Genomic DNA, 12,725 nt, shown 5'->3' on the forward strand with positions numbered 1-12,725 from the left:
CACAAGATTGTTCAGAACTTTGGAGTTGATCCTAGATCAACTTTTCAAGAGATGAGTTCAAAAGGATTCCTACTATTAAGCATCGTGCAAAATGACAGCTCAACAATAAGCTCTTTAAGTTCAGTAACTAATGATGATAGTTGGACTTGTTGAATAGAAATTGACTATCTGGCCTTCTCCATTACCTTGTGTGCCAATTTATTTTCCACTCTCTCCATCAACTTCTCTTGGGCATCAATGTTTGGTGCATTCACCTTCTTCACAAGTAATGTTGGAGCTTGTCTTGTTATGCTTTATGTGTGCACAATTCACCATATTATTTCAAAGCTTTTGGATCAAGAGTGTAGGGGTCACACTCAAGCATAACAATCACTTCATCCAAGGTTACACGATCTCTCTTTGTCTTCTTCTTTGTCTTATTCTTCTTATCCTTTGAAGTGTTTGAGTTGATTCTCAAGGATGGTTTGGATGTCACATGAGCCTTATATTACAATTTTTTCTTCATTTTCAAATTATCTTTCTTCTTCTCTAAATCTTCCTTTTGCTTCTTGGCAGCTTAACTTTGAACATTTTGCTTGAGCGGCACTTGTTGATCTCACTCCTTTGTTCCCTTGGTCTAAGGTCCTTGAGCATTAAACCTAGTGCTTATGCCAACAGTAGATGTATCTAATGTATTTATATTGGTGTCTCCTTCATTTTGTTAAGTAGATTGTCGGGTTCCTTTATTTTCTTCCTCTTGACTTTTATTTCCTTGTTGCTCAGTTAGCTATTTGTCTGAGTTATCTGTATCTATGGGAATGTTCATGGCTAAATAATTGAAAGAATAATTTACATTTGTATTTACATCATGTGTTACAATATTTGTAGCAGATATTTGATATTCTTTAACTTTCTCAATCATAGGTGCATAGCCAAGTATATTCATAGTGGTTGACTTAATTAGTGGTTGAGCTTTAGGATTTTTCTCGATAGTTGTCATTGTAGACACCTAAATTTGATTACACCGCTTCGTTAATCTTATTTATATATCTCTAAAGGCGTCATTAATTAAATTCCTATTTAATTAATCCTTTGCCATCCCCTAGCTGATTAATTTAATTAATCATCTATAGTCCTAATTGATAAATCAAATAACCCATTATTTGTCAATTAATCCTATTCTCCTATCTAATTCCAAAATCCCAAATTTATTAAAATCACTTTAATAAATAAAACCCTCAAATCTAATAGCCCCTAACTTATCCCTAACCCTTCATTTAGCCTAATCCACCGCATCCACCCATACTAACCAAGCTTAGCCACTAACTCACCCACCCTCATGAATGCCATCCACTTGCATATCTCTAACATCCCCAATCTAATCCTAAACCCAAGCCTAATACACCCCCTAATGTTGTCACATTCCCTAAACAAGTTTAAGACTTTCCTAAGCCAAGCAAAGTCAACAATCTCAACTCCCTCCAAAATATCCCAACCACCAAGCCTTCATTGCTCTTACAAAGCCATAAAGACTCTTACAAGCCCATTCATTGCTCTTACAAACCATTTATGAGGGTCTTTAAGGCCTTGAGCCTCCTTTTTTGACTCATCCATCCCCTTGCCTCCATCCACTCACCCTGTGACATGTGTCACTCCCTGGTTGGTGCTAAATAAGCACAATCCATGTGCTCCCCTTTGAGTGCATCCTAGCCCTCCTTAAGCTTTCATCTCTCCTTGCATCTTAACCCTCCATCCCTCAAGCCCTTGGCCTATAAATTGGATCCCCTCCCAAGCCATTTCATCCACAATCTATCAAGTAAAGTTATAATGCCATTTTGAGAAGCAAAAAGCCATCCATCATACCCTTATAATGCCAAATTGAGAGCTCACAAAGCTACCAATTTGCCATTATCCATCTCCAACATTGAAGCAATTCAGCATTTGAGCATACATCCACATCAAAGGACACATCTACAAAATCAAGAAAGCATGGAGTGTTTCCTCCTTTTGGTTTGCATTCCTTAATGGTTTTCTTTGTCTTATCATAAGTGTAGCTTAATTTTATGTGTTTGAATGCTTTTCTTTCTAAATTATGCTTTTCTCTAAATTATAGCCTAGCTTTACATATTGATCTTTTTTTACTTCTTCATCTAGCTCTTCTCCTATTAAATTTTCAACTATCACATTTTCATTTGTATCTGTAACCATATTTGGTACATCATCAATAACATTTTGAACTGATGTATTTTCACACTCATCTTCTTTATTATCAAGTTTAGCTTGTTATGTTGGTAGCTCGGTGTCTAACACATGAACTATCTCCATGGTGTCCTTTATGTCAAAAATTTGCTTCCACACCTTGATGCCATCTTCTTGAAGTCTTCTAGTTAAAAACTTCAATGCTCTTTACTTATGGAAGAATCTTCTCTAATATTTTTGCATAGCTTCATTCATTTTTGGTACTAACAAGTTTAGCATGGTGACTACAAATATACTCTCTCCCTCACTCTCATTTGTCTCTTGATGTCCAATACAAACCTTAGTCTTATAAAAAATTTATTATATAAACCTTCAGGTATCCTATTAGCAAAATCAATGGGCCATTATTTAAACTTGTACATCATATCAATAATTACTTCTTGAAGCTTGAATTTAACTTTATCATTCAATGTAGGGTACTTAAAATGTCAAAATGTTGCTAAATATCCAGTTTCTATAATTGATTTTGCAATCTCTTCAATTGTATCTAGTTTCTTGCTCCTTGCCACTCTAAATTTGCTTATGTCATATGACTATTTTTTCACTATCCTCTTCAATATTTAACTTCCTTTTCATCTTTGTTTGTTGGCCAGTGGATTCTTGAGCATCCTTCCTCTTTTTATAGCTTTTAATCAGCAATTACATGGGTATGATAATCTTCACAAATTTTTTTCTAACAAATGGGGTAGAAAAATGTAGTTTCCCTAGTCCTAGACCAAGTTGCCTTAGGACTCTAAGGTGTAGCCATTTATTTTATTTTCCCCTTCTTGGCCTTGGGTACTTCCATCTCAACCTCTTCTTTAGGTTCATCACCCCTTTCACCTTCATTACCATCAACCAACTACAATGGTGCTTAGTAAGGTGTACAAACCATACTTTCTTTCAACATTTCATGAGTTATCCTAATGCATCTTGCAATGTGTGGATTTGGACTTCATTTAAAAATTACAAGGAACTAATGTAAGATATAGCAATTATAATACAATTCATATACCTTCTTGTATGAATTATTTGGAGGTAGTGGATTCACTTAATCCATTGGACAATGTGTCACCAACTGATGCATTTGAAGTTCCACTCTCTTTAGTCTTTTGTTCCACATCTTAGCCCTATGAGTCATAATCTTGTCAACATCAACCAAACTCTTTCCTTTGGTGTCATGTTCATTGGGAGCTAATGCTCAGTATCTATAGTTTCTTCTTTAGTGTCTGATCTTGTGACGATGAAAACATACCATGCCAATACTCTTTCAATTGCCAAATCTTCCTCTAGAATGTAATCTCATATAGTTGGATTCAATGTGGCCATATCTTCCACATAATGTGCAAGTAATCCTTGTGTTGTAATCCCAGTTGAAAGTGTTACCTTATTTTCTTAGTTAGGATATTTCTACTAAAGAATTGTCAAGTCCACTCGGTTAAGAGATTTTTTTGCTACAATGGTAAGAAAGTAATAGTAGTTTTTGATTAGATAAACAGGTTTTACAGGAACCCTAAAACCCAAGAGTTAAAACATTAACAAGGCTGATAATAAGCATGAAAAGCCCAGCCAAAAGAGTTCAAGTTCAAAGGCTGATAATAAGCCCAAGGCCCAGCCGAAAAATAAAGATCATAGAAAAGACCAGGAATAGATACAACAAGAAACGACAAAGGCAAAAGCCCTGACAAAAAGCCAAAAAAAAAAGATTGAGACAAAAGAACAGGCAGTGGATTACTCCTCATTCTTTCTCTCCATGTCTTGCATGGCTTGAGCAGCCTAATAAGCCATCTGGTTCTCCTCAGCCTCTTGCTGGTGCGCCCTTTGATCCTCTTGGTCTTGACCATTATTGATGTTGTCCTTTGCAATGTCAACCACTAGTCTAGCTTTTTCCCTGTCTTTTCCTTCCTCTTCTTCCTTCATTACTATGTCTTTGATCCAGCTAGTTAAGGATATGATGTTGTTGTTAATGGAGCTAAGCAGTGAAATCATCTAGTTTGAGAGATTATGATTGTAGATTTCGAGATTGTTAATCTTTCTCTCTGCTAGACTGAGCCTCTCACCATTCCTATCTCTATTATCAGAATCTGCTCCATTCATGTTTTCCTCCATATGACCCACCTACTCTTTGACCTCCTCCAGCTCATGCAAAAGCCACTTGATTGATTTGAAGTTATCAATCACAGTGTTGCGGGCATTGTTCAAGAGGTTCAACCCAGTTTCCCTTGCTTTATCTAAAATAGCCACAATCACCGAGTCTATGAGTTCTTCAAGCCACGCCCCTTCTTGGTTTTCCACAAGGACCTGCGAGTTGATGGCCTCTCCAAAAATGCCCATTTTTGAAGTCCTAACATTAAAGTTTTTCCAAGCTTTCCTCCTGTCTTTAACCTGCACCTCCCCACCCTCAGTATCAGATTCCATTTTTTGCTCCTCAGGTTGGGCTTGAATATGGATAGGAGAAAGAGGCAACGAAGACATATCCCGTTCTTGTTGCAATCTCTCATCCTCCAGACCCACCCTCTTGTGTTTCTTCCCTTCTCGATCTTCCTTATTTTCCTCTTGCATCTCCTTTTCCTCCTCTTTCGTCTCCACATCCTCCTCATCATCGTTGTCAACCTTCACATCCTTCATAGGTTGCTTCTGCCCATGAACCCTAGGGCTTTTTCTACTAGGGGTTATGGAAGAAGGTGAATTCTTGACCTGATGGGTGACATTTTTGTTAACGGAAGAAATCCCGCCATCAAATTAGAATTCACAACTACACCTTTTATTTATACCTTACAAATTGTCCAGTTGGCTCATTTAAAAGTTACAATTACCAATAATCATTACATCAGTCAGCTACAAACTTTACATGAAACAATTAAACTTTATTTCCTAGAATAATGAAATCCTTCATTGGCCAACCCTGCTCGGTAAACACTGCTCCAAAAATGATTTTCAGTGTTAACCAACTGAAGCTCGGTAAACACTGAGAATTTTGCAAAATCCTTAGTGTAAGGAAACTTGGCAATAAAGAATATAACCGTTTCCACATAACCCATAATAGATCTGAAATAAACACGGAATTAAAATCCACATGCAAGAGAATAGACAACATACCCATAAAATTGTGACACAAGATATACCCTAGGAAACCCTCATTGAGGGAAAAACCCAGCCTCCAAAAGCATCCATCATCATGTATTATTCAGCAAAAATACCATTGCCATACAACCATGGAAGTCTTCATGGCCATAGCCACAACCGAGCAAACTATGTGAACAAGCATGAATCCACACATCCCATGCCATGCTTTCAACCTTCACAAATGCTCCCTTGGCTAACCTGTCAAGCCTTGTCCCGCTCGACTCTTGCCTTTTGTCTTCTCCTTGTCACTCTCTTACACTCTCTACAACAACTACCCTTGTGGCTGCTTATATAGTAGCAAGTCCCACAAAAAACTACTAAGTGGTATTACATAAACCATGTGCTAATACCATGTGCTACCTAACCCACTGACCCCACATTTAATATTGGGTATTTAATTCTTTTCCCCTAATATTAAATAATTACATAAAATATTATTACAATGTTACAATACAACTCATCAAGAATATTCCATGGGAATCTTTACATGTTGCACGTCCATCTAGGTACAACATTACATAATAAAATAAAATAATAAAATAACAATATTATGCAATGTGTGCAACACCCATTATCTCAACAATCTCCCACTTGTTGTATACATTACATAGGGTCAATCCGTAGCCACATAAATGAACAAGGGAACAATCCCTCCCAACACATCCACCATCATGGATCAAAAAATACACCAAGTGCTCCATCCTGGTACCCGCAACAAAATCAAAGTATCCAGCATCTCGAACATGAATGATCTCACCTCCTATTATGCCACTCCCATTGGACATACATAGAAGCCATCCAAAGAGAACGCCACCCAACCTGTTACATTAGAAGATCATAAAATCCTGTACCAACTGAAATTCCAAGCACAAAAACCTGATCCAAAGGTAATCACATGTATCCGTAGTTGTCAAAATATCCATAGCTGAAATAGCACCCACAGCAAGTGGCAAACCCATCCAACTATCCATACCTCAAAGGTATAACAAGTGAATCTCATATCACCGACATATCCAATCTATAACCTGCAATCATAAGCCTCAAGAGCAATACTTGCCACATATAGACCAAGAAGCTCCCACTGCAAAAGATAATGTCAAATCTATAACCAATCCACTCAACACATCTCAAAGAAGTGAATCCATGTAGTATCAAGGACATCCACAATACATAAACTGATATCCTGCAAGAAAAACTCTCATAACAAATCTCCAATAGTCTCCCAAGTTCACCACAACCAACAAAAGGAAAGAGAAAGAAATAACCATGTCATCTCTCACATGACATACATGAGCACAAACTAGTGATCACAATCTCTAACCAATCTCAAATCCAATGTAAGCAAAACTGAACATCCAAGAAGATAACCAAGACCAGAGAAACCATGCAAATTAAACCTGTATCATGTCCTTCTACACACACCTCTAGATGTAAACTGTGCAAGTATGATCTCCTCCATAAAACCCCAACAAGAAGCCTCAACAACACCCAAACCATACCATATAACTAATCATGGATGTAAGCCTCTCACAAGAAGATCAAACTCAATAAAAACCATTCCTAAACCAAGGAATAACCATTCCTAATCCAAGGAATATGCCCAATATAAAACCATCTCCCAAACTCAACTAGCATAACAACATATGCACATGGAGATAACCAATGCTAAACCATCTCTCAAATGAACCCTCAAGAACTAACTCATGTAAAATAGCTCAAGATTCATATCTATGAAAGACAAGCATAAATATAATACAACTGAGAGAAACAATGGGCTATACCTCTCAAGTAGCAAACTACCGAGTAGACCAAGAGTGGGGAATGAGAATGCTCATCAAGATACCCAAGTCTCCAACCAAGACTCATCTAAGAACAATCTCCTCTCAAGTCCATATCAGGTGACTGCCCCTCGGACTTCCTGTTGAAACCATCAACCATCCCAACAAATACTTCTCTAATCCAAGAGAAATCAGCGTCACCACCATCTCTAAGTATCCATGAGCACATGTAACCAATCAATCCATGCCAACTCCAAATGCAACATAGCAATATCATGAAGTATCCAGCTTATGATCAGTGTACTCAATACCAAGAAACTAAACCAAGATCAATGTCAAAGTTCCAACCATGGCCTCAGGAACATAAACATGACAACATAATCTTACCATCTCAACTAAAGAGATAACATGCTCCATATGAACACACCATAACATGTCACAACTCTAAATGTGTATCAAGAGTATACCATGACATGATAATGAAACCATCCTCATACCAAGGATAATATGCCAAATAAAAGCATAAACCACACCTTTGCCAAGAACCCTGTGAGTCCTCAAGATGCAAACATCTCCACACACCATGAAGAAAAAACCATCTCCACATACCAGGAAGAACCATCTCCACACACCATGAAGATAACCAAGAACTCCATGAGTCCTCAAGATCTAATCATCTTCATAAACCATGAAGATAACAAGTGCACCATGCAAATGTCAAAGATGTTTCTGCAGCAACAGGATCTAAGACAAACCTCCAACATCTGCAAACACTCAATAAATATATCAATGCCAACAACTCCCACTTAACCATGGTACCAAGTCACTTGTGGCATCATAAAATCCATCCTCTCCAAACCAAGAAGATATAAACCAAATCAGGAACTAATCCTGCACTATCACCCCATCACTGTCACAAGCTCCCACTAAACCGCGTATCCAAGCTATCCATGACATAATGATGAAAAAAAAAAATCCATCCTCTAACCATGAGAATCAACCAAGGCATCAAACTATCAAAGAACTCAAAGTGCACATCATGAGCTCCTCAAAAGAAACCAAATAACCATGATCCTCAACCAAGAAGATATACCACCATAATTGAATCAGAAAATCCAAGCTAATGAACATCAAGGATGTACCTGTATATCCAATCATGTCATGCCAAAATCTATGACACCATGATCACATCCGTGAACTGAGCATCTAGCTCTCAATATGTCCAACCTGTCAGCATAGTCAACCACAATCCTCTGCCATGATTGTACTTGGTAACAACATCCCATCCCTTCTACATGAAGATAATAGTAAATCATAAAATCATGTGACTTAGGGCATAGACAACCCAAATCCAAGCCACCAATCTGAATATGCATCAATAATGAAAGATCAATGGGCAAAGACAACCCATAACCAAGCTATAAATGCAACCTATAAGTATAGACCGCTTACAACACTGCACAACTTGTAGACCCAACAAGTCATCATGCATATCCAAACCAAACACTGATAACCATATCATCATGAGACCAATCTAAAATATGAATTGAGTATACAATGACATCAAAACTTAAATCTCCAATGCCATAAACTCACAATGTTACCATAGTCAAAATATATTAATAAATTGTTCAGATCAATATATCACTAAATAAATCATGCCAAACCTACACCAAATCTAAACCAATGTGTAGAGCTCTCCAAGAGCTTTCCGTTGACTACTCAAAGTCCAAAATCTAACTCCGTATGCCCAAGTTATGTCCTAATCCGTGCTCAAAATAAATAACATCTGACTTTAGGGCTCTTAAAACCTAAAAAAATTCTCAAAATCATAGAACCAAACCTACACCATCTTGCAATGCTCTGAATTAGCTTTCCAACGCCTGTAAGAACTCTGAAATCCGATATTCTGAGAGAAAGTTATGGCCATTTTACTAAGACAGTCTTTTTACCATTTTCAGTACGACTTTTTATTTTTTATTTTTTCAGTGACGAAAATTCCGACGGGATTAAATTTGACGGCCATCATGGGCTGAAACCAAAAAACTCTTTCATTTCCTCTGAACATGGCCAAACTAGGGCATATTATATATCAAATTTTATGGAAATGTCAACCCGGATCCAATGGTGAGGTCTGTTTTTACCCAGGAGGTCATTTCTGCAAACTACCCCCCAAAACCCTCATTTAAATGAAACATCCAAAAAATCTTTTTTGTCCAACAATTTCACATGCCCAAATCTTTTTAACATCCCATCATAACAGCAAATCCAAAACCCTTAGATCTGCAATAAATCATTCATATATCTTGCCCTTTCTATTATCCTCTCATGCATTCACATGGATTCAATCTAGGGTTACAATAATAAAACAACCATAGCTCTGATACCACTTGTAAGGAAACTTGGCAATAAAGAATATAACCATTTCCACATAACCCATAATAGATCTGAAATAAACACGGAATTAAAATCCACATGCAAGAGAATAGACAACATACCCATAAAATTGTGACACAAGATATACCCTAGGAAACCCTCATTGAGGGAAAAACCCAGCCTCCAAAAGCATCCATCATCATGTATTATTCAGCAAAAATACCATTGCCATACAACCATGGAAGCCTTCATGGCCATAGCCACAACCGAGCAAACTATGTGAACAAGCATGAATCCACACATCCCATGCCATGCTTTCAACCTTCACAAATGCTCCCTTGGCTAACCTGTCAAGCCTTGTCCTGCTCGACTCTTGCCTTTTGTCTTCTCCTTGTCACTCTCTTACACTCTCTACAACAACTACCCTTGTGGCTGCTTATATAGTAGCAAGTCCCACAAAAAACTACTAAGTGGTATTACATAAACCATGTGCTAATACCATGTGCTACCTAACCCACTGACCCCACATTTAATATTGGGCATTTAATTCTTTTCCCCCAATATTAAATAATTACATAAAATATTATTACAATGTTACAATACAACTCATCAAGAATATTCCATGGGAATCTTTACATGTTGCACGTCCATCTAGGTACAACATTACATAATAAAATAAAATAATAAAATAACAATATTATGCAATGTGTGCAACACCCATTATCTCAACACTTAGGAGACCGAGTGAACTCGATAAACACTAACTTTCCTTCACTGACCTTGTGAGCTTGATAGAAACTAACTTCTGCCATAAAATCCTTCAACACCTGAGTGAGCTCGGTAGAAACTGTCTCCATAGTGTAACTACTAGAAACGCTCAGTAGACTCTACAAATCACTTTGCTGACCATTTGAGCTTGGTAAACTCTGTCTTTTGCTTTGCTGACCAACTAAGCTTGATAGACTCTATCTGATAACTGATATGACATTTGTGTAACATCAAAGACAACACACAATTGAAAAATTGTATCCAACAATCTCCCTCTTTGGCATTGATGGCAACACAACATATCATAGTAGATGAAATTTGAGAACAAGTCTAGAACATTTCTCCCTCTTAGATTATATGTCACAAACTTCTCGAATACAGTAATCTCCCTCTATGAAGAAATTACATAAACAAAAAACTCTCCATAAACAAATTCAAATTTTAGAAAGATATGACAGTATACTCTCCCTCTTTGACAACACATGCCAAAGATAACACAAGCCAAATGAGTAGCAATGTACCTTAAGTACTGATTCATATGCAATGTTCCCATGACTATGTTGTATCAATTGATAAGATTTTCAACTTGGTACCTATTGGTGCATCACTAAGACTTCATTTTAGTGAGCCTTAGATAGGGGAATGACCTCTAACTTACCTCTTAGATACAATAATGCATCCTTAGGTAATGACTTGGTGAATATGTCAGCAATTTGTTCTTTTGTATGGACATATTCCAATCTGATCTCCTTATCCTGCACCAATTCTTTGACAAAGTGATACTTTATTGCAATGTGCTTGATTTTTGAATGCATTACTGAATTCTTAGATATGTTGATTACATTTGTATTGTCACAAAACATAACAATAGGTTCTTTGATTTCCACCTTCATGCCTTCCAATAACTGCTTGAACTAAACACTATTAGAACAGTTTACTGCTACTGCAACATACTCTGCTTCAGCTGTAGATTGGGATGTACAATTTCACTTTAAACTTGTCCAAGAAACCAACCTCTTTCCAAGAAAGAATGCACCTCCACTTGTACTCTTTCTGTCATCAATGTTTCCTACCTAATCTTTATTAGTAAACACTTTCAAATCTAGATTACCTCCAAATTTGTACCATAATCCATAATTTTCAGTGCCTTTCAAGTATCTCATGATCCTTTTGATTTCTATCATGTGATTCTCTCTTGGTTTTGCTGAAAATCTTGCTACAATACCAACTGCAAGAGCAATATCTAGGCTTGTATGAACTACATACTGCAACTTTCCAATCATTGATCTATATAATATCTGATCTACCTCCTTAGATTCATCATCCTTGGTAAGCTTTAGTCTAGTGCACATAGGAGTTCCAACTGGTTTACAGTCTTCCATACCAAACTTTTGGAGTATCTCCTTGATGTATTTAGATTAAGTGATGTAGATACCATTCTTACTCTGCTGAATTTGAAGACCAACAAAGAATTTAATCTCACCAAACATAGACATCTCAAATTCTTTGTTCATTTGCTCTAAAAATTCTTTGGAAAGATCATCATTTCCTGTAAAAAAAAGTATCATCCACAAATATTTCTACCAAAACAATCTTGTTATCTAGTCCTTCCTTGATAGACAGGCTACTATTATCATTAGTTCTCTAAAAACCAATCTGGATAAGATACTTGTGCAATCTTTCATACCATGCTTTAGGGGCTTTTTTCAGACCATACAATGCTTTGTGTAATTTGTAGACCATGTCCTTCTTGTTTGGATCAACAAAACCATCAAGTTGTTTGACTTACTCAATTAAGCCTTCACTTGGTTAACATGTATTTGTTCAGTATCAATATCACTTGATAACCATTTTGTTAGTATTCATACTTTTCCCTTCTTGTAATTGGTAACTATAATGTGGCTTGGTAACTATGTTCACTGAGCAATATCTTCATCATGCACCAACCACACTTTTTGAACTAATGAAAACATTTAATGCTTATAGGAGTAATAGAACCAACAAACTAAACAAGTTAACCAAGCCTAGTAACCATTTTAACTAGTTCCAAACCCAAAGAATAGGCAAGTTAATAGTGTTGACAGTAACTTTGTTGGTCTTAACTTTATGGAGGAAAATGATATTCATTCGAGGAGTAGAAATTTTCCATCATGACTTGTCATTAAACCTCAAGAAGGGGATACACCAAAAGATCCTACTAAGCCTATTTCACTTGAACCTCAACTTGATCAACAAGAAGAAAAGAAACTATCTTATTAAGAAAGATTAAAAAAGATCAAGAAGCATTAGATAACTCCCAAAACGACCATGAAAGTATTTTGGATTCTTAACTCCTTAAGAAATTAAAGAAATTAATATTGATATTCTATTGCTTCAAGAAATTAAGGATATTCTAGAGATTGAAAATTTGATCAAAACCTTTTTTATTAAGTCTCATAGATGAAAAAATAAAATGCCCCT

The sequence above is a fragment of the Cupressus sempervirens genome, chromosome 10, assembly GCF_028749045.1.
Source record: "Cupressus sempervirens isolate cs-2001-9-10 chromosome 10, ASM2874904v1, whole genome shotgun sequence".
In the NCBI taxonomy this organism is placed as follows: Eukaryota; Viridiplantae; Streptophyta; class Pinopsida; order Cupressales; family Cupressaceae; genus Cupressus; species Cupressus sempervirens.